We start from the raw sequence: 25,801 nt of genomic DNA, 5'->3' as shown, positions 1-25,801 counted from the left end.
CAAAAATTCATCGCCAAAACCACTGCAAGGAGAAAGAACTCCTGAATGAATGTGGACAGGATTGGCCGAATGAAACCATCAGGTACCATGGGGTGAATTCTGTTGAATTTTGACAGAATGAGAGATTTTTATTTATTTGACAAAAATTGATTAGGCCATCGGTAGGAACATTTTTCTGAAGTGAATAAAACTCTGAAAAGATGGTACAAATCATATGCAGACAGATGTTAAGTTTACAATTCTGAAACTGGAATTCTTGTGATCTTAAGTTGTCTTCTATTAGAAGTCCATTCTTTTAAATGTAAAGTTGAAGCAACTATTATCTTAATTGTGCTTTGTAAATGTGTAATTATAGTACTTGCAACAAATCTTAACAGCATTTAGTAACATCAGTGTGTGCCAATTTTTATTTATTTGAATACCTTTGATCCTATTCTGTGGTGTTTGGAACGTGAGCTGCCCATCAACTACTTGGTTTTGAGCGTTGGTGCTGACTCAACCTTTTCTAACTGAATTGACCTTAATAGGAGTGAATGTCTTCAGAAATTAAGTGAGAACAGAAGTTTTGACCCAAATGTTCAGATTTCTCACCACTTCCCTAGTATCAGTGAGACTATGGAACAACAAGTACTTAAGTCGTGCTCTTTTTTAAAAAAAAGAATAAATTCTTATACTTACAGTTGTCATTGCTAAAGTGTACTCAGACTTTCAAACAAAGCATAAATCTTTGTTTTTTGGCTTTGAAGTTGATGTCTAATTTTTATTTAAATGGAATAGTTCACATGTATATTTTTCCTTTAAGTGTCGGTTTTCTGATACCTTTATGCTATTTTACTGAATGGTGTATCTTCAAACGTTCCCCATAAGAGTTGTTTAAAAAAAGATATGAAGCAGAAAACGTGAATACTTATCATTGGGAAATGCTGCAGAGACTAGTAAAACCTAATGATCTTTGTTCCAGCATTAAATGCTCGTTATCGCTTCCTATTGATCCTTGTGTGTTTTGAGTTTAATTTAGTGGGTGAGTGTTGAGGAAAAGTACATGTAGGGCACAATCTTCAGGCTCTTCATGCCACTGGGATCTTGTGGTCCTGTTGATGGCGCACCCCCGCCACATATTTCCCGGCGACATGGGGTGGAATCAATGACAAACCCCATTTACAGCGACAGGACTAGAAAATCCAGCGGCTATCTAACTGTGTGTCGCCACCCACCGCTGAGAAAAATGCCACGGGGAGGCCAGAGAATCCCAGTGATAGTTTGGTAAAACCATTGCCTCATATTACTGCACCATTAGTTCTGTGCTGATATTTGAAATGATAGTTGAATACAGTAACTGCAGAGAGGTTGCTGTGTACTACTTTGGGCTTTATTTTATTTCTTATTTGTGATGAAGGATTTTTAATACACTTCAAATATCTACCAGAGATGAGAAATTTCTGACACCGCATTATAGGAAGGATGTGGAAGCATTGGAAAGGGTGCAGAGGAGATTTACCAGGATGTTGCCTGGTATGGTGGGAAGGTCTTATGAGGAAAGGCTGAGGGACTTGAGGTTGTTTTCGTTAGAGAGAAGAAGGTTAAGAGGTGACTTAATAGAGGCATACAAGATGATCAGAGGATTAGATGGGGTGGATAGTGAGAGCCTCTTTCCTCGGATGGTGATAGCTAGCACGAGGGGACATAGCTTTAAATTGAGGGGTGATAGATATAGGACAGATGTCAGAGGTAGGTTCTTCACTCAGAGAGTAGTAAGGGCGTGGAATGCTCTGCCTGCAGCAGTCGTGGACTCGCCAACATTAAGAGCATTTAAATGGTCATTGGATAAACATATGGATGATATTGGAATAGTGTAGGTTAGATGGTCTTTAGATTGGTTTCACTGGTCGGCGCAACATCGAGGACTGAAGAGCCAGTACTGCGCTGTAATGTTCTATGTTCTATTAGGATTTTGGAGTTCCACCATTCTAAATATGACTCCAATCTCGGTCTTGCTATAGTCCAAATGGGGCTGAACAATTGAAAGTGCAAGTGTTGGTGAGAGGTGAAAGTAATGCAGAGTTGTGATTGGAAGAGCAGCAAGTGTGGGAGAGACAGAATCTGTCAGGGGATGCTTCTCCAATCACACGTTCTTTCTCTGCCATGCTCACTGCTCCAGTTACAGATTCCCTCCCTACTGCTCTTGTTGCTCCCCCAGAGACAGCACCTACAACTTAGAGGGGCACAAAAGGTGGAAAGGAACCTGTGATTGGAGGTTGAGGAGCAATCTGGCTCTGGGGGGGGGTGGGGGGGGGTGGTGTGTACCAGTCACGTTGTGGTGAGGCTATGTATGGGGCCAGAATTGGGCTTCTGTACTGGGATGGATGTTGCTTTGCATGTGCAATGCTTTTTTCGTTCAAGTGTGGGAACAGTCTGGGATTGTCATTGCAACACCCAGGGAACCTATACTTAGTTTAAGGGGACCCAGTGACCCATCTTTTGAACATGGGACTATGATCACCCGAGTGATATTTAAAATTGTAAGGGAGGGATGATGTACTGTTGCAGAATATGACCCTAACCCTCATTTCCACAATGTTATGTCAAACTGACCCTTGAATGTGTTGATTCTTGGCTGGAGCATAGTTCCACTGAATTAGTTGAGATCCATCAGTTCAGCGGAGATTTAAGATGCGCAATTGAACCTGGGAACTTTCTGGCTTATGAAACTAGTGGATAGATTGCTAGTCCTTCAGTATCTTGACTGCTATCTTTTCAGTAAATAAACTTGTGGTCATGGAAAGGAAGACAATAACAAACAAAATAAATGATCAGCCATTCAGAAATTTATTTGGTCTGTATCTAGTTTGCATATACTGCTTCTTGTGCCTGCCTGATTTGTTTGAGGACAATATCAAGAAACAAAGGAAGAATGGTGTCCTGACTTTTCAGATAGTAACCTTAATTCATGAGTCTAATAATTTCATCTATTTGAATTGGCTTAGAAGTATTTGCATTTCACTACAGATCATAAAAAGTGCTGTAATTTTCCAGCTCCATAAGCTTTGAGCAATAAAGTGTGCATGATTCCGAGTCTCAAAAAACCTTTGAATCTTTTTGTCTTAGACTGCTGTCATCCTGTATGCATGCTTTTCTCATCCAACTTTGAAAATGCAAATAACTGTGGATAGGAAACTCATTGGGTCTGTTCAAGATTTACTTTATCAAAAGCATTTTAAAGTAACTAGTAGTAATGAAAGAGTAAAAAAGTAACTTCAAAAATAACATGGATGACATTCATCAGCGCGTTCTATAGGGCTTTTTTTCCCCCACTTATCTCAAATTGCAAAGCACTCTACTTTTACAATTGATTTTAACCTCAGATTTCAAGAGAAATACCTTTTGTTTACCCTCTGTCATTTTTCAGGATGTTTCAGAGAATTTTCTCTCAATTTTTTCCTTTACTGTAAAAAAAATAACAAAAGACTTGAGCATTTTAAATAAAAGAGCAAGTTTAAAATAGTTATTGAACAGCATCTGCTAAATACATTCCTCACTTGACAGCTGTGAGGATTTTGGCGGATTGCAAAGAAAGGAAAATAGCACTGCAAACCTTAATATAGGTCAGCACTGTCTTCAAAGCATCTTATTAAAGCCAGTGTACCGCTCCAATTCAAGCAAATATCAGGGCACCTCAGCTGTTGTATTGAGGTGCACAGCTGTAGATTATGAATGTAAATATCAGTGTAAAATAAATTAGTGACTGATTAAAATATGCATAAACACTGCTTTGTTGATGATTAAGTGCCAACCATAAAATATTGGGTCACTAACCAATGTAAATATGCATTTGTTTGTCAGCATCGAATGCACAAATCAGCATGTACGTCAACTTGCAAATCCTATCTGACAAACATTTTTAAGAATATTGTTTTCAACTTGATATCAATGGGCAGCATGGTGGCACAGTGGTTAGCACTGCTGCCTCACAGCACCAGGGACACTGGTTCAATTCCAGTTTTGGGTGATTGTGTGGAGTTTGCACGTTCCCCCTGTGTCTGTATGAGTTTCTACAGGATGCTCTGGATTCATCCCACAGTTCACATGTGCAGGTTAGGTGGATTGTCCATGCTAAATTGCCCCTTAGTGTCCCAATATGTATAGGGGGTTTAGCAGGGTAAATATGTGGGGTTACAGGGAAAGGGCCTGGGTAAGATGCTCTGTCAGAGAGTCGGTGCAGACTCGATGGGCTGAATGGCCGCCCTTTGCACTGTAGAATTCTGTGATGAAACTCAATGTGCCTCTGAACTTGACTCCTCAGGTTGCCATTTTGGGTTGAATCTGGAGGTATGCAACTTTGGTGCTGCCTTGGATTCTGTATTTTGTATTTTTTCTTTGTATCTTCTCTTGGTAAGACTGATTCTTTCTTGGTGGAATTTTGCCGACATATATCCATGTCACTCCTCTACTCAGAACTTGGCAGCTTCTGTCATCTTAAGGGTGGACTTCATCAACGCTGCTTGCCAAGCTACTTATTTGCACTGTGCAAACTTCAGGAAATTCAGCCTGTGTCCACTTTTGCATTCAATCTGCACACCGATCACTCTGTTCTTTGTAATCTCTGCTGGTACTTTGTGGTCTACTGAATATATTTCAAGAATTTTTCTTTCCTTCCACAGCTCATTCTCCCCTTCCTTGAATCATAATCTCCAGCTGGACATCCACGTACTCCGCTTCCGCTCTTCTGATGCCTGTTTACTATTTTGTTTGTTGCTTTCTCTGATATTTCAGTGATACATTGTGTTACTTTCACTTGGCCTTAAAAGATGCTTTTCTCCCTTTCCACCCCGCTCCCCTCTGCCCTTATTGATGTCCACCATTCTTTGTTAAGCACATTTGAGTTATTTCATTGAATATTATTGCTGCAATGGGTTTCCAAGATTTAAGCTCATGAGGAAATTGACTTCCACAGCCAAAACCTTTTTGGATACCAAAACTTGAATTTATGGTCAATCTGGATTATTCTGCAGAGGGTAAACAATGTTATCACATGCACCAGAACCAATACAGTCGAAGCCCATGTGCTCCAGATTTCACTGAGTCAATGAAGATGTACAAATATAAAGAAGCAAAGGTAAAGCAGAAGGTCAAAAAAATGTATACTTAATTGTCATGGTTGATTTAGAGGCATTATTTTTTTTAAAAAGGCAAGATAATCTTTTTTTTAATTAAAACGCACCCTGTTCTGTTCGAGGAGATCATCTCACCATGACAATCTGTAAATTTAATTGGATTATGTGAACAGCCAAAAGACTTGAAAACTTGCCATACTTATCCTAGATTCAAGTAATTTTTGACTACAAAGCTATTGATGAAGATTTGAGTAAAGGCTCAATTGTAGTAGTTGGCTCAAATATCATATTACCTATATCTTTACTGGAAAATGCTGCTTTTACCACTTCTGCACACTTGGCAAAGTTTTGAAATGTAGGGTTAAATTTGAATGGATCTGCTATTTGGAATAATGATGGCATTTTATGTCTCAGTGGTGGCCATACTTGCAGTAACAAATCAGAAACCTGAAATGTCTGGCTAACCAATGATATTTAACTGTTTATGGACAGATGTTAGCAAAGGCAGATAGACTTTTTTATATCTCTCTTTCAGTCTCTTGTACTTTTCCTTGTACCTGTTTTTGGTTCCTTTAACTTTGTTTTATTGTGTGTCTTTGTTTTCTTAATCTCTTGCACTAGGAAGATAAAAGATTTGTTCTTCGTTCTGCATATTATCAACAGATAGAGTTCTATAAAATGGCTAGTTTTCTCCTTCAAACTATCCTGCTATAATGTTTCCATTTTGGAAAGATTGTGTTGATTCTGCTATGGCCCTTAGAAGTAAAAATGTCCTGGGATCACAAGTGAAACCTGGTAAAGAACCAAGATTTGAGAGATCGAGGTGAATGAAGTAGAAAGAGAGAATATAAGAAAAACTCTTAATGGACTGATAATGAGGTCAGCAGCAAGCTACACCATTATTTGCTCCTGTAATGTATACTTTGGAGGAGCTATTACTTAAATATTTCTGTTGACTGCAAAGAACAATAAAGCACAGGGACAAGCTCTTCAGCCCACCAAACCTACACTGATATGCAGTTTCTATTCCTCTGTTTGTCACCTATTCATGTGTCTATCAAGATCAACCTTGAATGTTGCTAACATGCCTCTTTCAACCATTTCCACTGGCAGTGAGTTCCAGGCACCCGCCACTCTCTATAAAACTTTCCCCACACGTCTCCCTTGAACTTGCCACCTTAAACCTGTGCCCTCTCGTTGTTGACCCTTCCACCCTGGAGAAATAAAACCTCTGACTATCCACCCTATCTATGCCCCTCATAATTTTGTCGACTTCTATCAGGTTGCCCTTAAGCCTCTGTCTTTTCAGTGAAAACGATGGGTTTATCCAAACTCTCCTCGTACCTAAATTCTCCAGACCAGGCAACATTCTGATAAACCTCCTTTGCACCCAGTCCAAAGCATCCACGTCCTTCTGCTAGTGTGGCGACCAAATACGAATGAAACAGTTGAAATATCATTAAGAATGCTATTCTGAAATTACATCACTCAGCCAGTCAACGTTATAAATATTGAACGTGCCGGATATGACATTGAGAATTTTTTATATTTTTATTCATTTTGTATCATGTAAAATGTTGACAAAGTATATCTGTAGATGAATATTTTTTCTTTATACTGCGAATCTATATAAGTGTATTATTACAATTGAAATTGCAAATGGTTGTTTTCTAGTTCCCGTCCCAGGGATAAATTGGTTCAGGAACTATATTAAAAATAAAACCTATTACACGTTCAATAACATTGGTTATCCTTGTTGCACAGTTCCTTGTATTTGTAATGAGAATTTAAAATGCATTGAGATTGGGCAATTTTATATGGCTAAGAAAATAGTGTTTAAAATTGCATTGTTAGCTGGGTGATTTTTCTTTATTTATTGTGCTCAAAATGTCAGCAAGCTGCTTATGGCATTTCAGGAAGATTGAGTTAAGTTGTGTATAAGCTAATCAGAAATAAAAAAAATTCACCTTAAAGAAGAATGCATTGTGACATTTTGAATTGGTGTTTTTGTTTGTATGACTTATTTTATAGGATTTAGAATATTTTTAACCTTCAGCTTGGTTTGTGCAGGAAATTATTTACTGTGTAGTTATGTTACATATGTGATGATGTAAATTCCATTTTTTTTGAGAATGATTAAGATGCCATTTTTGCTGAGAAAATGAGATTGAAGTGGGGGCATGTGTAGGCACGGTAGCACAGTGGTTAGCACTACTGCTTCGCAGCGCCGGGGACCCGGGTTTGATTCCCGCCTTGGCTCACTGTCTGTGTGGAGTTTGCATGTTCTCTCCGTGTCTGCGTGGGTTTCCTCCGGGTGCTCCGGTTTCCTCCCACATTCTGAGGTGCATTGAACCGAACAGGCGCCGGACTATGGCGACTAGGGGAATTTTACAGTAACTTCATTGCAGTGTTAATGTAAGCCATACTTGTGACTAATAAATAAACTTTAGGAGGAAGAGAAGGAGAAAACATCTGTTTGGTTATGCCATCAACACTACCATGCAACCTGTGCATCCATGTAATGCTCGTTCAAAATTTGCATCTAATTTTTCTGAATATTTGAGTCAGAATAAACTCTATGGACAGTTGGATACAATTTATTCTCCTTGTGCTGCTGATAATTAATAAGGAAGAATTTTAGTCACTTGGGGGACATAATTAAGTATGGCAAGAAATGAAAAATGCTGGCAGTTCACAGGAAGTCCAACAGCATCAGAGAGCAGATGCTTCATCGGAAGTGAATGCTTGAATGTCAGCAACCCTTTTATTGGATTGAATAAAGTAAAAAAGATGGGGTGTGTGGTTGCAGGCAAGGAGAAAAGAAGTGTTAGAATAATGACTTGAGGCAGGCAGTTAATGGCTAGAGAGAATTGACAACTTAAATGAAAGACAAGAACAACTAAAAGAACAAAAGTCCATAAAAATAGCTGCAGCATTTGAAAAAAGCATGGGAAAATTGGAAGCACAAAATTTCCTCAAACGAAGAGGAATGAAACGAATGAGTGAAATGGCTCGAGGTTGGGGAGAGGTAGCCAAGGTCTAGAGTTGTGAAAATTATTGTTGCGATTGAGCTGCAGAATGCCCAGGGGAGAGATGAAATACTTTTATTTTGCATGGTTCAACTCAGTTGGAACAGTGTTGGTGGTCAGAAATTGAAAGATGCATATCATGCTTTGTGATCTACATCCATTGCCTTTAGCATAGAATCCCTGCAGTGCAGAAGAGGCTGTTTGGCCCAGCAAATCTGCACCATCTCTCTGACAGAGCATCTTATCCAGGCCTGCTCCTTGTAACCCCACACATTTCCCAAGGCTAATCCATCTATACCACACACCTTGGAACACTAAGGAGCAATTTAGCATGGCCAATTCACCTAATCTGCGCATCTTTGGACTGTGGAAGGAAAGTGGAGCACCTGGAGGAAACCCACACAGACACCGGGTAAATGTGCAAACTCCACAGTCACCCAAGGCCAGAATCAAACCCGGGTCCCTGGAGCTGTGAGGCAGCAGTGCTAACCACTGTGCCACCGTGTAGCAAGTTACAATAAAAAAAACCTTCTGGAATATAATAGCAAAATTAGCAAGACACTTGATTTGTTAAACCTTTATATTCAAATAGGTGTTCATAGAATTGTAGAATAATATAGCATGTGAGGGCTGTTTGTTCAATTGAGTCTATACTGGCCCTTCTGAAGAGCAATCTAGTGAGTCTCTCTCTGGCTCTTTCTTCACATCACTGCGGTTGTTTTTTCTAGTATGTGCCCAATTCTCTTTTTAAAACAACTACCGGATTTGTTTCTGTCATGTTGTCAGACAGTGCAGTGCATTCCAAATCCAAACCATTCTTGCTGATTATTTTGCCCCTCACCTTAAATCTATGTAATTGACTCTTTAGCTATTGGAAAAAGTTCTCTTTATTAGTCTCTATCTAAATTCATGATTTTAAATGCTTCTGTCAATTCTCCTCAAGTATTTCTCTGCTCTAAGAAGAAAAAACACAACAACTACTGTCTTTCCATTCAACTAATCTCTCATCTGGAGCCTTTCTAGTAAATCTCTTCAGTACCGTCTCTGAAGCCTTCATGTACATCCTGTAATGTGCAGTGACTATAATTGGGTACAGTACTCTAGTTGGGACTGAACTAGTGTTCTATATAGGTTTAGTATAACTTTCTATCTTTGTACTGTATAACTTCTTATAAAGCTCAGATTTAACAAGTGCTTTGCTAACCTGACCTAACATCATCTGAGAATTGTGCACAAATCCCCCAGGTCTTTCTTGCAAGCCTTTGAAAATTGTACCACTTGGTCTGCGTTATCTCTCCTCGTTCTTCCTAAATTTAATACCTCATGCTTTTCAGCATTGCAGTTCATCTGCCATGTAGTTGTTGATTCCACCAGCTATTTATGACATGTTGAAATCTATTTCTATCAACCTACAGTTGAAACCATTTCTAAATTTTGGTGTCACCCACAGGTTTTAAAATTGTGCCCTGTGTCCCCAAGTTTAAATCATTTAATGTTTATCAAAAACAGGAGTGGCTCCAGTACTGAACTCAGGGAAACATCACAGTATACCTCTATCTGGTTTGCAAAGCAGCCATTTACCATAACAGCTGGTCCAAAAATGCTTAGCAGGAGTTTATCCCAATCAAAGAGGGATTCCATGGGAAATAGGCAAAATCCATGGTTAAAACAGGAGTTCAAGGATAATAAATTGAAAAGCAGGATCTACAAGGTGGCAATGGATAGTGATAGACCAGAGGACTGTGAAATATTTAGGATCCAGCAGCAAAAGATCATAAGAAGGGAGACGATGGATTTTGAGAGAAAACTTGCATCCAGCATTAAAAACAAACAAGAATTTCTATGGATATATAAAAAGGAAGTGGATGGCTAAAGTAAATGTGTACCCTCTACTGAATGAGATGGGTGAATTCATAACAGCAAACAAATGGCAGCTAAGCTAAATACATTTTTTTGTAACACACTTCACTGTGGAAGACATTGCAAATGTCCCTAAGATATCGAATGGACTGATTTCAAATAACATGGTAGAACTTGGAAAACTCCCAATCACAAGGGAATAGAGTATCAGAGAAACTCGAGGGGCTCTGGGCCGACAAGTTGCCAGGACCCAATGAACTGCACATTAGGGTCTTAATGGAAGTGGCTGCACAGATAGTGGATCCATTGGTTGAAATTTTTCATAACCTCCTAAATTCTGTGAGGATACCAGAAGATTGGAAAAAAGCCAATGCGACGCCCTTGTTCAAAAAAGGAGAAAGGCAGAAGGCAGGAAACTGTAGGCCAGTTAGTTTAGCATCTATTATTGGCAAGATGCTGGTGTCAATAATCAGAGGAAATAACTAATTAATTAGGAAAGTTGAATATAATAAAACTTAGTAAACATTGTTTTATGAAAGGTAAATCATGTTTGACAAATTTGCTGAAATTCTTTGAGGGTGCAACAGGGAGAATAGATAAAGTGGAACCTGTAGATGTCGTGTATTCAGATATCCAAAAGGCACTTGACAAGGTGTCGTACAAGAGGCTGGTGCTGAAAGTAAAAGTCCATGGAATTGGAGGAAGTGTTAGCATGGATTGCAAACTAGCTGACATATTGAGTTAGAATAAATGGGCCCTTTTCAGAGTGGAAAGATGTAACCAGTGGAGTACCGCAGGGATCACTTCTTGGCCTGCAATTGTTCATTATTTACATTAATGACCTGGACAAAGGAACAGAATGTAAGGTTTCCAGATTTGCTGATGATACAAAGATAGCTGGGAAGGGCAGGTTGTGATGAGGGTATTGTGATTCTGTAACAGGATGTAGATAGATGGGTGACTGGGTGAAAAACTGGCAAATGGAGCTTAACGTGAGGTCATGCATTTTGGTAGGAGGAATCAAAAGGCAGATTATCACCTAAATGGAGGGAAACTGCAGGTGAGTGAAGTGCAGAGAGATCTAGTTGTTCTAGTGCATGAATCTCAAAAGGCTAGCAAGCAGATCCAACAAGTAGCTAAAAAGGCAAATGACATTTTAGCCTTTATTGCAAAGGGGTTGAAGTTTAAAAACAGAGGGGTGTTGGTGAGACCTCACCTGGAATACTGTGTACAGTTTTCGCCCCCTCTTTAAAGGATATAGTTACATTGAAGACAGTCCAAAGGAGGTTCACCAGGCTAATTCCTGGGATGGGAGTGTTGTCCAATCAAGAGAGACTAAGTAGTCTGAGTCTATTTCTTGGAGCTTGGTGAGGGTGAACTTATTCAAATATACAAGATCCCGAGGAGGCTTGACAGGGTAGATGGTGAGATGTTTGCACTAGCGGGAGAGCCTTGAACAACGGTACATAACTACAAGATAACAGGCCAGTCATTTAAAACTGAGATGCGTAGAAATTTCTTCTGAGGGTGGTGAATCCCTGGAGTTCTCTGTCCCAAAGGATAGGAGAGGCTGGATCATTAGAAGTATTTAAAGTGGAGGTGGATACATATTTGATAGATGGAAGAAGAGAGGGCTGTGGGGAAATTACACAGAAAAGGAGCTGAGGCCGGCATAGATCAGCCATAATCGTATTGAATGACGGGGCAGACTTGAAAGGCTTGGTGGCCTACTCCTGCTTCTATTTCTTGTGTCCTATGACTTAGCTAACTTTGTCTCCAAGCTGTTACTGTCCCTTTTGTCACATCGACTTCTATTTTGCCAGAAAATCTATTACTATGTTTCAGAAGTTCATAGACATATTAAGTGCACTGCTGTCATCCACTCTCTGTGTTACCTCATTACAAAAGCTCTACAGTTAAGTCAAATATGGTTTGTGCTTAAGAAATCGGTGCTGTCTGTTCTTTGAGTTCATGCTTGTCCAAGTCGCTTTAAATTTCTTCTTGGAATATGGTTTCATTAAGCTTCCCCATCATTGGTGTTAAATTGGAAAGCTGTAATATCCAGGTCGACCCTTCCCGTTTTGAACAAGGTTGTGCCACTTGCAATCCTCCAGTTTTCTGGCACCATGTCTGTAACTAAAGGAGATTGGAAGATTTGTACCCAGTGCTCCTGCAATTTCTACCCTTCCACCAACAACCAACAATGCATCCTATTCGCAAAGGGTGATTAGCCTATGGGAAGAATGGCATGTTTTTTTTAGTATCTCATCAATTTTTATCTCAGCCCAACACCCTCCTTTACTGTCTTACTTTACCTTAGCTTTAAGGAACTATTGATAAGGCTGCAGGATAGGCATGTGCCTGTAAAAAGGAAAGGTAGGATTCGAGAGCCGTGGATAACCAGGGAAATTGAGGATCTGATTAAAATGAAAAGGGAGGCGTACGTTAAGTCCAGGCAACTGAAAACAGATGGAGCTCTGGAGGAATACAGAGAGAGTAGGAAAGATCTCAAACGGGGAGTTAGAAGGGCAAAAAGAGGGCACGAGAAGTTCTTGGCAAGCAGGATTAAGGAGAATCCTAAGGCATTCTATTCATACGTTAGGAACAAAAGAGTTGTCAGGGAGAAAATCGGACCCCTCAGGGACAAAGGAGGGGAATTATGCTTAGAACCCAAGGGAATAGGGGAGATCCTAAATGAATACTTTGCATCGGTATTCACGAAGGAGAGGGGCGTGTTAACCGGGAGTGTCTCGGAGGGAGGTGTTGACCCGTTAGAGAAAATCTCCATTACGAGAGAGGAAGTGTTAGGTTTTTTAGGGAACATTAAAACTGACAAAGCCCCAGGGCCTGATGGCATCTATCCTCGACTGCTCAGGGAGACGAGAGAGGAAATTGCTGGGCCTCTGACGGAAATCTTTGTCGCTTCTTTGGACACGGGTGAGGTCCCTGAGGATTGGAGGATAGCGAATGTGGTCCCGTTGTTTAAGAAGGGTAGCAGGGATAACCCAGGAAATTATAGGCCGGTGAGCTTGACGTCCGTGGTAGGGAAGTTGTTGGAGAGGATTCTTAGAGACAGGATGTATGTGCATTTAGAACGGAACAATCTCATTAGTGACAGACAGCATGGTTTTGTAAGAGGGAGGTCGTGCCTTACAAATTTGGTGGAGTTTTTTGAGGAAGTGACAAAAACGGTTGATGAAGGAAGGGCCGTGGATGTCGTCTATATGGATTTCAGTAAGGCATTTGACAAAGTCCCACATGGCAGGTTGGTTAAGAAGGTTAAGGCTCATGGGATACAAGGAGAAGTGGCTCGATGGGTGGAGAACTGGCTTGGCCATAGGAGACAGAGGGTAGTGGTCGAAGGGTCTTTTTCCGGCTGGAGGTCTGTGACCAGTGGTGTTCCGCAGGGCTCTGTACTGGGACCTCTGCTATTTGTGATATATATAAATGATTTGGAAGAAGGTGTAACTGGTGTAATCAGCAAGTTTGCGGATGACACAAAGATGGCTGGAATTGCGGATAGCGAAGAGCATTGTCGGGCAATACAGCAGGATATAGATAGGCTGGAAAATTGGGCGGAGAGGTGGCAGATGGAATTTAATCCGGATAAATGTGAAGTGATGCATTTTGGAAGAAATAATGTAGGGAGGAGTTATGCAATAAATGGCAGAGTCATCAGGAGTATAGAAACACAGAGGGACCTAGGTGTGCAAGTCCACAAATCCTTGAAGGTGGCAACACAGGTGGAGAAGGTGGTGAAGAAGGCATATGGTATGCTTGCCTTTATAGGATGGGGTATAGAGTATAAAAGCTGGAGTCTGATGATGCAGCTGTATAGAACGCTGGTTAGGCTGCATTTGGAGTACTGCGTCCAGTTCTGGTCACCGCACTACCAGAAGGACGTGGAGGCATTGGAGAGAGTGCAGAGAAGGTTTACCAGGATGTTGCCTGGTATGGAGGGTCTTAGCTATGAGGAGAGATTGGGTAGACTGGGGTTGTTCTCCTTGGAAAGACGGAGAATGAGGGGAGATCTAATAGAGGTATACAAGATTATGAAGGGTATAGATAGGGTGAACAGTGGGAAGCTTTTTCCCAGGTCGGAGGTGACGATCACGAGGGGTCACGGGCTCAAGCTGAGAGGGGCGAAGTATAACTCAGACATCAGAGGGACGTTTTTTACACAGAGGGTGGTGGGGGCCTGGAATGCGCTGCCAAGTAGGGTGGTGGAGGCAGGCACGCTGACATCGTTTAAGACTTACCTGGATAGTCACATGAGCAGCCTGGGAATGGAGGGATACAAACGATTGGTCTAGTTGGACCAAGGAGCGGCACAGGCTTGGAGGGCCGAAGGGCCTGTTTCCTGTGCTGTACTGTTCTTTGTTCTTTGTTCTTTGGCAAAATCCTCTTCCTTGGTGAGCATGGATGCAAAAAGTTTATTTAGTACCTTCCCTATATCTTCTGCCTTCACTAATAGTTTTACATTTTCATTTCTTACCAGTCCCACTGTTCCTCCAACTAACTTTTACTGTTACTATGCCATGGAAGACAATTTGCTTTCAAATATTTGTGCATTGTACCGACCCTTTTTTTCCCTATTCAAAAAAAGCACTTGGGGTGCTGGAAATCGGAAATAAAAATGGAAAATGCCAGAAATACTTAAAGTAAAGTTTATTAGTCACAAGTAACACTGCAAATAAGTGAAATTCCCCTAATCGCCACACTCCGGCGCCTGTTTGAGTCAATGCACTTAAAAATGTGGGAGGAAACTGGAACACCCGGAGGAAACCCATGTAGACACGGAGAACGTGCAAACTCCACACAGTGATCCAAACCGGGAATCAAACCCGGGTCCCTGGCGCTGTGAGACAGCAGTGCTAACCACTGTGCTACTGTGCCGCTCCCTCAGCGGGTCTGATTGCATCTGTGGAGAGGGAAATCAGCTAATATTTTGGGTTGATGTCCTTTTGCCAGAAGAGTTTTCTCCCTCTTCTGTATATAATATTTTATTCTGAGAAACATGTTTCCTTTTATTAGAAGCAGAAATATCTGAAGTGTTCTAAGCAAAAGAAAAAGTAGTTTTCTGTTGGTGGAAGACTTCATAAATCCAATTCTGCTGTCTTTGCATTTGTGGAAGCGTTTTTAAATTTGTAAACAGCTGTCGTGTGTTCTCGGCTAGTCATACCACCATTTGAATCATGGTAATTTTTCCAGGTTCTTAGTGTTGCCTGAGAAAAAGGCGCTATAACTTCTACTGAGTTCACCAAGGTAATATCATTTTGTCATCCAAAGAGCATGAGGACTATTTCAGAAAATCTATAGATTAAGGAGGAAAGGCAGATTGCTGATTCAGCATCACTTTAAGGAATTAATCCTGGATTACCTGTCAGTTGCAGGGAACAGCTACAAGCACAACCTGCAGTGAACAAGAATACCATAGTTGTTTAGGTAGATGTCTCTGCTGGTTATGCATTTGCTAGATCCACTTAGAGCAGATTACGTGGACTGACTGTGCTAAAAATAACGAGGATATTTGAGGCAACAAGGTGTAGTACCTAGGCTGCTTAGGCAGTATAGATTTATGTTTACATAGCTCCATGTTGATTTAATAGCGGTCTTTCAAGTACAGATTTAAAAGAAGTCCCAATATCTCCTGAGAGAGAATTTGAAACAGCAGTTTACATGGGATAAGAGGTTTGTTTTGTAGGGAGCATTCCAGATGCACTGGACTTCTTGCCGAGTACACAGGATCATGTTTACGCAAGAATAAGCTGTCCAAATTGATTTGGCTGTCAGCTAAATTCCCGCAGTGGTGAGAAATTGGATGAATAACATTGGCCAGGCAGCAAATATACTACATTTACTGGTGATTGATGCTCTCGACACAAAGGCCAGGATGAATGCTTATGGCACTGTTCCACATCCTTTGCTTGGCATAGAATTTGCTGGATTTTCAAAAAAAAGGCTGAGGGAATTTGTCTTTCCAGAGGGCAGCTTATTCTGGGGTCAAAGTAATCCTGGAAACATCTTTGCTGCCATGCCAATTTTCTGCACTAGTGCATCATATAGACCATTCCAAATGTGTCTTTCAGGTGATCATCTAAGGAAGTACAGGTCATGGTGGACAACCATCAAAGCCAAATATTCAATTTGGGGTAGGGATATATATGCTTTAGAGAATACGTGGCTCTGGGGTGGTCAGCAGGAAGAAGCCTATAAACACCATTCTTCCTACAAAACCATCTCTAAACTCCGTATCCTGGGGCTCAGCAATCATTGCAATCAGTAAGGATAGGCAAAAACACCACCTCCACAATCATCCTCAACACAAGACTTTGTGCTCAGCCCCTCACTGCACTCCTTGTACACCTATGACTGTGGCTAAATTCCCCTCCAACTCTATTTCAAGTTTGCTGATGATACCACCATAGTGGGTCAGATCTCAAACAATGATGAGACAGAATACAGGAAAGAGAGAATCTGGTGAACTGGTGCAATGACAATAATCTCTCCCTCAATGTCAACAAAATGAAGGAGATAGTCATCAACTTCAGGAAGTGTAGTGGAGGATATGCCCCTCTCTCCATCAGTGGGGACAAAGTGGAAATGGTTGAGAGCTTCAAGTTTCCAGGTGTCCAGATCACCAACAATCTGTCCTGGTCCCTCCACACCAATGCAATAGTTAAGAAAACCCACTAACGCCTTTTTTCAGGAGGCTAAGAAAATTTGACATGTCTGCTATGACCCTCACCAACTTTTACCATAGAAAGCACTCTTTCTGGTTGTATCAGAGTTTGGTATGGCTCCTGCTCTGTCCAAGACTGCAAGAAACTACAAAGAGTCGTGAACGAAGCCCAGTCCATCACGCTAACCAGCCTCCCATCCATTGACATTGTCTACACTTCCCACTGCCTCAGAAAAGCAGCCAGCATAATCAAGGACCCCACACACCCGGACACCTTCTTCCATCGGGGAAAAAGATACAAAAGTCTGAGGTCTTGTACCAACTGATTCAAGAAAAACTCCTTCCCTGCTGCCATCAGACTTTTGAATGGACCCAGCTTGTATTAAGTTGATCTTTCTCTACATTATAGCTATGACTGTAACACTGTTCTGCACCCTCTCCTTTCCTTCTCGATGCACGGTGTGCTTTGTATAGCAGCCAAGAAACAATACTTTTCACTGTATACTAATACATGTGACGTAAATCAAATCAAGAAAATTCTTTTCTCAAGGAGCACCTGGAGGAAGCCCACGCAGACACGGGGAGAAAGTGCAGACTCTGCACAGACAGCGACCCAAGCTGGGAATTGAACCCAGGTCCCTGGTGCTGTGAGGCTGCAGTGCTAACCACTTGTTTGTTATGGTAACTTACTTTAAGGAAAATTTGGTTCTGTTTCTACCATCTGCCAAAAAAATCCAGATTTTGGTGATTTCAACTTGGTGGTGTACAAGTGTCTTTGAGTTCCGCATTGTCCCCTGTTAATTTATTTTAAGTGCAGCGCTTATGAGGTTGGATGTCATTTTTGCGAAGTAAATGGAAACCTATAAATAGAAAGTTTGAAATTGAAGGTTTATAAGAGATCCTGCCATTTTCTGGTAATCATCGGTATATGATTGTTCGATAATTGCACCATAGTTTTTAAACATTACAGTGTGGGTGTTATCTTGCACCAGCAATGTGGGATAAGTTGACTTTTGGTGTGCGCAGTGACATTGACTGCTAAGGAGAAAGCACTGGCTCAAAACTGTACATGGATATATGATTTTTGTTTTTGCTGGAGCTTTGATCTCCTTTAATACTATCAGATCTTAAGATGGCTCAGTGGTAGCATCCTTCCTCCTGTGGCAGAAAGTTATGGGTTTAAGCACCATTTGACATTAAATTAGATGTTGTGTGACTCGGGGGGCACTTGTGTGCAATGGTATTCCCACACCACCATTGCTTTTGTCCTTTTTGGTAGTGGAGTTTGTAGAAGAACGAGGTGCTATTGCAGAAACCTTTGCGAACTGCTGCAGTATATCCTGCAAACCGTACACAAAACCACTTGTGTCAGTGCTGGAGAGAGTGGATATTAAATCCAGTATTAATTTTAATTCACAGATAAGAGAGACTTTGGGTGTTGCAGATCCAGAAATGCCAGTGGCACAGTATGGTGATATGGTGGCACAGTGGTTAGCATTGCTGCCTCAGTGCCAGGGACCTGGCTTGAGTCACTGTCTGTGTGGAGTCTGCACGTTCTCCTTGTGTCTGTGTGGGTTTCCTCTGGTGCTCCAGTTTCCTCCCACAGTGCGAAAGATATGCTGGCTAGGTGCATTGGCCATGCTAAGTTCTTCCTTGGTGTATCCGAACAGGTGCCAGTGTGTGGCAATTAGGGGATTTTCGCAGTAACTTCATTGCAGTGTTAATGTAAACCTACTTGTAACACTAATAAATAAACTTAAAAATTATAATGTTAGCATGCGCTGCTCTTAAAATCCTACAGTGAAAACGTTTCTTAAAATATTTTGAGCTGCATTATACCCATCTTGAAAACAAGGTTTATTGGAGTTACATTATGTTTCACATTTAACTCGATTATGCACAGGTATTAAACAGAGGGAACAAATGTATTCAAATTTTGGCTATTTCTGACTGGGAGCTTAATAGGTTTTCATAGCTATTCAGGAATAATGTGAGAAATTCATAGGTGGGTTCCGTCACAGTAAGTTCGGCATTATGCTATTGCTTTCATTTTAATGTGAAGCAGTTTCTGATGAGCATCAAATGAGAAGTGATTGTGATTTGATTCTCTGGAGTGTTCATGTTAGGAGATGTGAAACAATCTCAAGTAGGTAGTTTAACAAAACTTCAGCTTCACAGTAAGTGTAGTATAACTACTGGCTGTGTGTAACCTTTATAAACGAGGAAAGCATTTTCCAGGTGCTTTGTTTCCCTCTGGGAATTTTTAAAATTTGGGACCAAAACATTTTAATGTTGACACCGAAGTGAATTGCCAGTTTTGCTTCCATAAACAGAAAACCAGCTGCCCAAAATGTCTATTGGTAAACTGAGCAAGGTAGAGTGGGCAGTATAACTTAGATCTATAGTTTGTGCCTTGCACAACACAAAATTATGCTATATTGGGAGTAGACCCCTTAATCTGGCAAAATACAAGTTTCAACATCTGTAGCTTATTATTCATTTTATATTATTGATCAAACTTGTGGCAAAAAGAAAGAAAACCATATTTTGTGCAGTGCAGCTTTGAAAACTAATTTTTCGTTCGAAGTTGATGGTATTTACCCCAGCAGAATATTTTAATGATAACTGAGTAAATAATGTGATGCTGCTGAAATTCATTTAACCTGTGTGTGTAAGTAGTGTTGCAATTTATTGGAGATTTATTCAGCACTCTAACCTGTTGAGTTGAGCAATTTTATTTAAATCAACAGCTTAGACCTTTTTTATACAAGTTGTGATGCAGGACACTGTTCTTTCATTCATCTTGTCAATTTTGTAAGCTTTTGGTTGGTACAATCATCATTGAAGTTCTCTGCTGTCCCAACTATTAGCCCTGAGATTTCTGAATACATGATTTTTAAAATATGCATATGCGGAATGTGTGCAGTTAAATTCCTGCAAATATATAAAAGTTCTTAGTTTAATATATCATTTTTAAGGTATTATCTTCAATTGTGCAGCAATTGCTGGCTAGTGTGTCAGTCCAGGTTTGAGTTTAAATCCCGGAACAGCCCTTGAACATGCAACCTTTTGATCTGAAGACAAGAATGCTATTGACGTGAGCCCGAGATGTCATCTGGCCTACTGAAATCCTAAATTATCACAGATTTGAGGGGAAGAATTACTATAAATGTAGCCCTGTTGCAATTCCTTTTATACAACCGTTGCCTGTTTGGGAAATAATAATTGCTTAAGTAACTTCTCCACTGAACGTGGCAGACTCATTGGTGGGGAATATTGGTATACTGTAACTTCCAGGGCTGATTGCATTGCTGGTCGCTTGATCAGATAGAGGGCCTGACTTGTTCACCAGTTTCTACTTCTGATCAAAGGCTTCTACCGGAGTGGTTTCTTAAGTCTTGAGTAGGACATCAGTTCAGTTGTTTATTGCACTTGTTCTTTGTAATTCCAGAAAAAAAGGTTATCATGTGCTATTTGGAAATTGTTGAGCGTGGGTAGAATTTTGTATAGATTGATGTATGTCTTTAACTACTGCAAATTCACACTTGGGGATTCTCCTCCCTTTAACCTCTGCGTCTCTCTCCTCCAACACAATACTAAAAACCATTTTTTTGACACGATTTTTGTTCACCCCTCTATATAATCTTTGGACTAGAGTCTTCACCCCGCCACCCATTGAGCCTCTGTACAGTGTCTTGGGATGTTTTTCTTTGTTAAAGGTGCTATATAACTGCTTATTGGTTATAGTAGCATTTGAAGCTGTTCCTTACTCTCTGCTATTTTCAATAAAGTTTGAAAAAATATGGTAGGATTTAAAAGGCAGTAGAAAATCATGGCTTCAGACCAGCAATTATCAAAATTTATTATTTGCCTTGTGAATTGATAAGTCACTGCTGTATTGGTTGCCATAGGGAAAAACAATTTGTGTTTGCAGACAGAATGAAGCCTGACAAAAAGAGATTGATGTGACTTTCACTCTTAAACTCCCAATAGACAAATCTGATCTGGATATTTAACAATCTTTGAAAATGCTCACAAGGTATTTCAAATTTAATAAAGGAGAAACCACCTATGTGTCATATGTGCCAATCTGAAACCATGCAACATTTAAAATGATTCTTAATTACTTCAGGACCAGAATTAAATTAATGAAGAATCAAAGCAGAAAATGCTGGAAATGCGTAACCATTTAATCAGCAACTGTAAGACTAGGAAAGTTGACCCATTTTACTTGGATCCAATCTGATTCCAGCATTTCTGCTCCTTTAAAAAAATTATTTGCATTGGCACAGTACAAATTCAACAAATTCAGAATACTCAGTAATTGGTCTGACAAACACAACAGAGACTTCAGAGTTCAAAGCTTACCATGACCATGCTTTTGATGCTAAATTTGCTGCCTGCCTGTTAATTAGGTTAAAAGTCTTTGAGTATCCATACTGTCACAGTATGATCATCACAATGACATCTTTATGGGACACAGGAACGTAGGAAATAGGAGCAGGAGTAGGCTATTTGGCTCCTCAAGAATATTCTGCCACTTAATTAGATCATGGCTGAACTTCTACCTCAGTGCTATTTTCCTGCCCTGTCCGCAGATCCCTTGTGTCTTTCATGTGTAGAGTCATGTGACTGAGCCTCCACAGCCCCTGGGGTAAAGAATTCCATTGAATCATCACTCTGAAGAAATTCTTCCTCACCTTTGTCCTAGCCCTTATTCTGAGACTGTGTTCTCCAGTTCTAGACCCTGCCCCACCAGGGTCAACATACTTTCTGCATCTACCCTGTAGAGCTCTAAGAATTTTGTATGCTTCAACGAGATCACCTCTCTGTCTTTTAAACTGTAGAGAATATAGGCCCAATCTCCTCAAACTTTCTTCATAGAACAATCCTGTCATTCCAAGAATCAGTCTGGTGAACCTTTGCTCCACTCCCTCAATGGCAGATATATTGTTCCTTGTGTCAAAAGACCAAAATTGTACACACTTCTCCAGGTGCGGTCTCACCAAGGTTCTATACAATTGCAGTAAAACATCTTTAATTCCTCTACTTAAATCCTCTTGCAATAAAGGGCAACATACAGCTTACCTTCTGTTTGCTTGCTGCACTTGCACTTTAGCTTTTAATGATTCATGAAAAAGAATATTTGGGTCCCTTTGAAAATCAACACTTTGCTATCACCATTTAAGAAATACTCTCTTTCTGTTTTTCCTACCAAAGTGTGTAACTTAACATTTTCCACATTATGTTCTGTCTACCATTTCCTGCCCACTCTCTTGCCTGTCAACCCTTTTGAAGTTTCTTTGCATTGTTCTCACAATTAACATTCCCAGCTAGTGTTCTACTTACATGTGTAAACCTTTTTTGAACATGTCTCTTGCTGTGATAAATTCTTCATTTTGTGTACTGTCAAATGTTCGAGAAGTTATTAAATAAAACTTCTAAAAAGTAGTTTTATTAAATAGAACAGACTTTGGCAATTTTCTCAGTGTCTTTATGCAGCAGGTGGTGCTGTCAGCCCATTGTGATCCCCTTTAATAATGAGGATTACGAAAGGAAATTTTGAATTGTGGCAAAGTATGCAGAAGACATTACTTGCACCTAAGCAATTTGTGCCATTAATTAGTGAAAGAACAATGGATTCTGAGGTAATTTTGTTTTTTAGTAAATACATGTGGAATCCTTTTAAATTTATGAAAAGCCTTGTGCAGTCAAAAAGCCCTTTACTGATCATGAGAATTAAAGGACTCTTACCGCAAGTGCACTCTTATGCTACCACTTGTGCCCCCTCTCTCTATCTCCCCCACTCGGCTCCCTCTCTTCTTCGCCCTCTTGCTCTCATTCTCCCCCCCCCCAAGCCCTCCCTCACTTCCCCAGTTAATCATCCATCAGGTATATTATATCCACTTTGCTCCCTATAGATTTTGCTTCACTTCAATCCATGCCTGAGCCAAACACTCGAGGAATGGCACAACCCCTCTGTATAAACTTCCCATTCATTTGAACCAAGGTTTTAAACATAATTGTCATGAGTCTGTGCAAAAATGAATTCGGGCGGGAGGAAAATCTTTACTCGAAGATTGGTTAGATTGGATGCCCTGTCACAAGGGATAGTTGAGGTTTAGGCTTAATGCATTTAAGGAGAAGCTAAATAAATATCTGAGAGGGCAATGAATAGAAGGATATGTTGATTTGATGAGGTAAAGTAGAATATAGAGGGAAGATCTATTGAACCCGACCCTGGTGCAGATTTTGTGTATAGTCCACCCCAAGTACTCCAGCTCCACACCATTGGCTCCTGCCCTCATGACTTTTGGTTTCCTTGAATGCGCCATGTCTCCCTTCCCCTCTGTGGTTCCTCTGTTAACCTATTCCTTTCCCCCATATCTCTCAGTATCTTGTCTAGGTCCTTTGCTCCTCAGCTAACACCCACCATATTCTGATAATGTGCACTACCGTGCCTGCTTTAGTTGGAAACTTAGTTCATGTCTGTGCAGTGACTCTGGTACTTTGCTCAAGTCCCTTTCTGATTGATCCAGACTCCCAAATTCCCTCATGATCAGCCTCAATCCATTTTTAGTGGCAGTTCATGATCTGAGCCAATCTTGCTTTCTTTTGGATGATACCATAGGATCTTAAGACCCAACTAAATAAGGTTAAAACAGGTTGACAGACTCCTCTGACAGTGCAACACTCCCTTGGCTCAAGCTTTCACTTACTTTGTTGTGAAATTTAATTTTTGTTGACATAATGTCCCCATATGCTGCTGGGAATGCCGATGTCCCGCTGAATGGGGGCGACGGGGCTAAAGCAGGATTTGAGGCCTCTGGGTGGGGCGGGGGGGGGGGGGGGCAGTGGTGTGGTTGGGTCACCCTCATACTTGGGAAGGGGGGGTGACCCGTTCTTTCCTGTAATGCATAACTGCATCGCTCAGGTGGGACAATCCCACCTCTCAGCTACTGCTAACACCAGTGGGAAACAGTCCAGTTCTACTGCTGGCGTGGGCATTTAGATTTAAAAACGGGTGAATCATAGCCACTAAATCTCTATAATCTTCAGGACAGCTTTTACTTGCCCTATGTGATCTTTCTATTCAAAATCTTATGAACTTTTTGTATAAATTTGATATGTGTCAATGGGGCAAAGTTGTTTTTAAGTAAGACCAAATTTCTTTCTTGTTTTCACTCAGCAGCTTCAACTTTGCTCTCTTTTGAGTAGAAAGAACAGTCCTGTTTGTCTCTCTTCAGGTGCCACTCATTAAATCAGAGCTTGTGAATGAATTAACCTCTCCTGGGAACAAAGTAATATTGATATCAATTTTAACCACTAGCATCTTTCTCTACTGTCTAGGTTCTAAACTCTGAAATTCCCTCCCTAAATATCTGTGCTTCTACCTCCCATCCATGCTCCATAAAATTGAATTCTTTGCCTAAGCATACTATCAGAGAATGGTTACAGCATGAAAGGAGACCATTTAATCCACCATGTCCGTGCCGGCTCTCTATAAGAGCAACTCTGCTAATCCCACTCTTCTTCACAGCCCTGCAAAATCCTTTTGGTCGTCTGTTGTAATATCGTGTTATGTGGCTCAGTATCCAGTTTTGCTTGATAACCTTCTGTGAAGCAACTTGGGAAATTTTACTACTTTAAAAGTTCTATATAAATGCAAGTTGTTCTTGTTGAATATCCATATAGGTGAGATTTGAATTCTGCTATCTTAAATGAGATTGCAGCTGCATGTGTGATAGCTACTGGATCATCATTTTGCACTATTTTTATATAAGATCAACAAACCCGATGCCCTGTCATGCTGAGTTACTGCTATAATAACTGAAAAGAAGCTTATTAATTTCCATTTATATTGTATCTCAACATATTTTGGAAGGTGAATATACATCTCAACAATTCGGTACTGTGGCTTCAATGCCTAGTTCCACTGAAAGCAATTGGACCACATGCAGATGGCTCAATGCTCTCTGTCATTCAACCATGCAAGATCCTGTAGTTTCAAATATGGGTTAATACTGTTTATGGTAAATATTTTAAATGCTTTGAGAAAATTCAGCTGTATTGTTCTGCTTGAGAAGTTAGAAAATTTCCTCCTGAGGTTACCCTGACCAATTCTGACTTCGACAGAAAGATACTTAACTTCTAAGGAGCTTGGCATTAAAATTTGAACAGTTGTGAATCTGAATAGTGTTGAAAAGAGAGACATGTTGCTGAAGCTTTTCACCTTGCACTCATCAGGGCAAATGCAAGAGGGCTAAATTTCAAACGATCACAGTAATATATGCTACAGGAGCAAAGGTGCTGATTGGTTGACCAATTGACTCTGGCCGAGGCATTGTGATGGAGAAAACAATGGGGAACTATAGCCTTCCCAAGCTCTCGGGTAATTCAAAATAGGCACTAGGTTTGAACATATTCCTTTTTGCAGAAAACAGATCACTGTATGAATGTTTTGGGTGTTTGGGAATCCTATAGTTCCCATTGCTTTCTCAATGTCAATGCTCAATCAATCACAGTCAATGTGCCAATCAATAGCACACTTTTTTTTCTCCTGTGGTATCAATTGTTGTAATTGTTTGAAATTTAGCATTCTTGCATTTGTCCTAATGAGTGCAAGATTAAAAGCTTTGCCAACATGTTTCACTTTTCAACAATATTTAAGTTGTGAATCTATTAAGTTAGATCAGAACACAAGGAGCTGAAGTAGGCCACTTTCGATCTCCATCTTGAACATACTCACCGACTACCCTTCGACATCCCTTTCGGGCTGAGAATTCCAAAGATTCAGGAGCCTCTTGAGTGAAGAAATTCCTCCTCATTTCAGTCCTAAGTAACTCGCCCCTTATTCTGAGACGCTGTCTCCTGATTCTAGAATCCCCAACCAAAGAAAACATCCTGTTGCATCTACCCTGTTGAACCCTGTAATCATTTCAATGTTTGAATGAGATCGCGCCTCATTCTTCTAAGCTTCAAAGATTAAATACCCAGTCTACTTGACCTTTCCTCATGGGACAATCCTTCCATCTCAGGAATTGGTGAACCTTTGCTGTTCTCCCTCTAAGGCAAGTTTATTTTTCCTTGGGCAATGAGACGAAAACTGCACACAATAC

General features: G+C 40.5%; 1 protein-coding gene across 5 annotated transcripts in view; it reads left to right on the top strand.

Annotated features, from left to right (window-relative positions):
- mrm2 (mitochondrial rRNA methyltransferase 2) overlaps nucleotides 1-25,801 on the top strand; it is a 952,456-nt gene that overhangs the window by 93,953 nt on the left and 832,702 nt on the right. The window lies entirely within an intron of this gene.

This window comes from Mustelus asterias, chromosome 23 (assembly GCF_964213995.1).
Source record: "Mustelus asterias chromosome 23, sMusAst1.hap1.1, whole genome shotgun sequence".
Lineage (NCBI taxonomy): Eukaryota > Metazoa > Chordata > Chondrichthyes > Carcharhiniformes > Triakidae > Mustelus > Mustelus asterias.
Note: the sequence above shows the minus strand (reverse complement) of the source record. Positions and strands in the feature narration are given on the sequence as shown.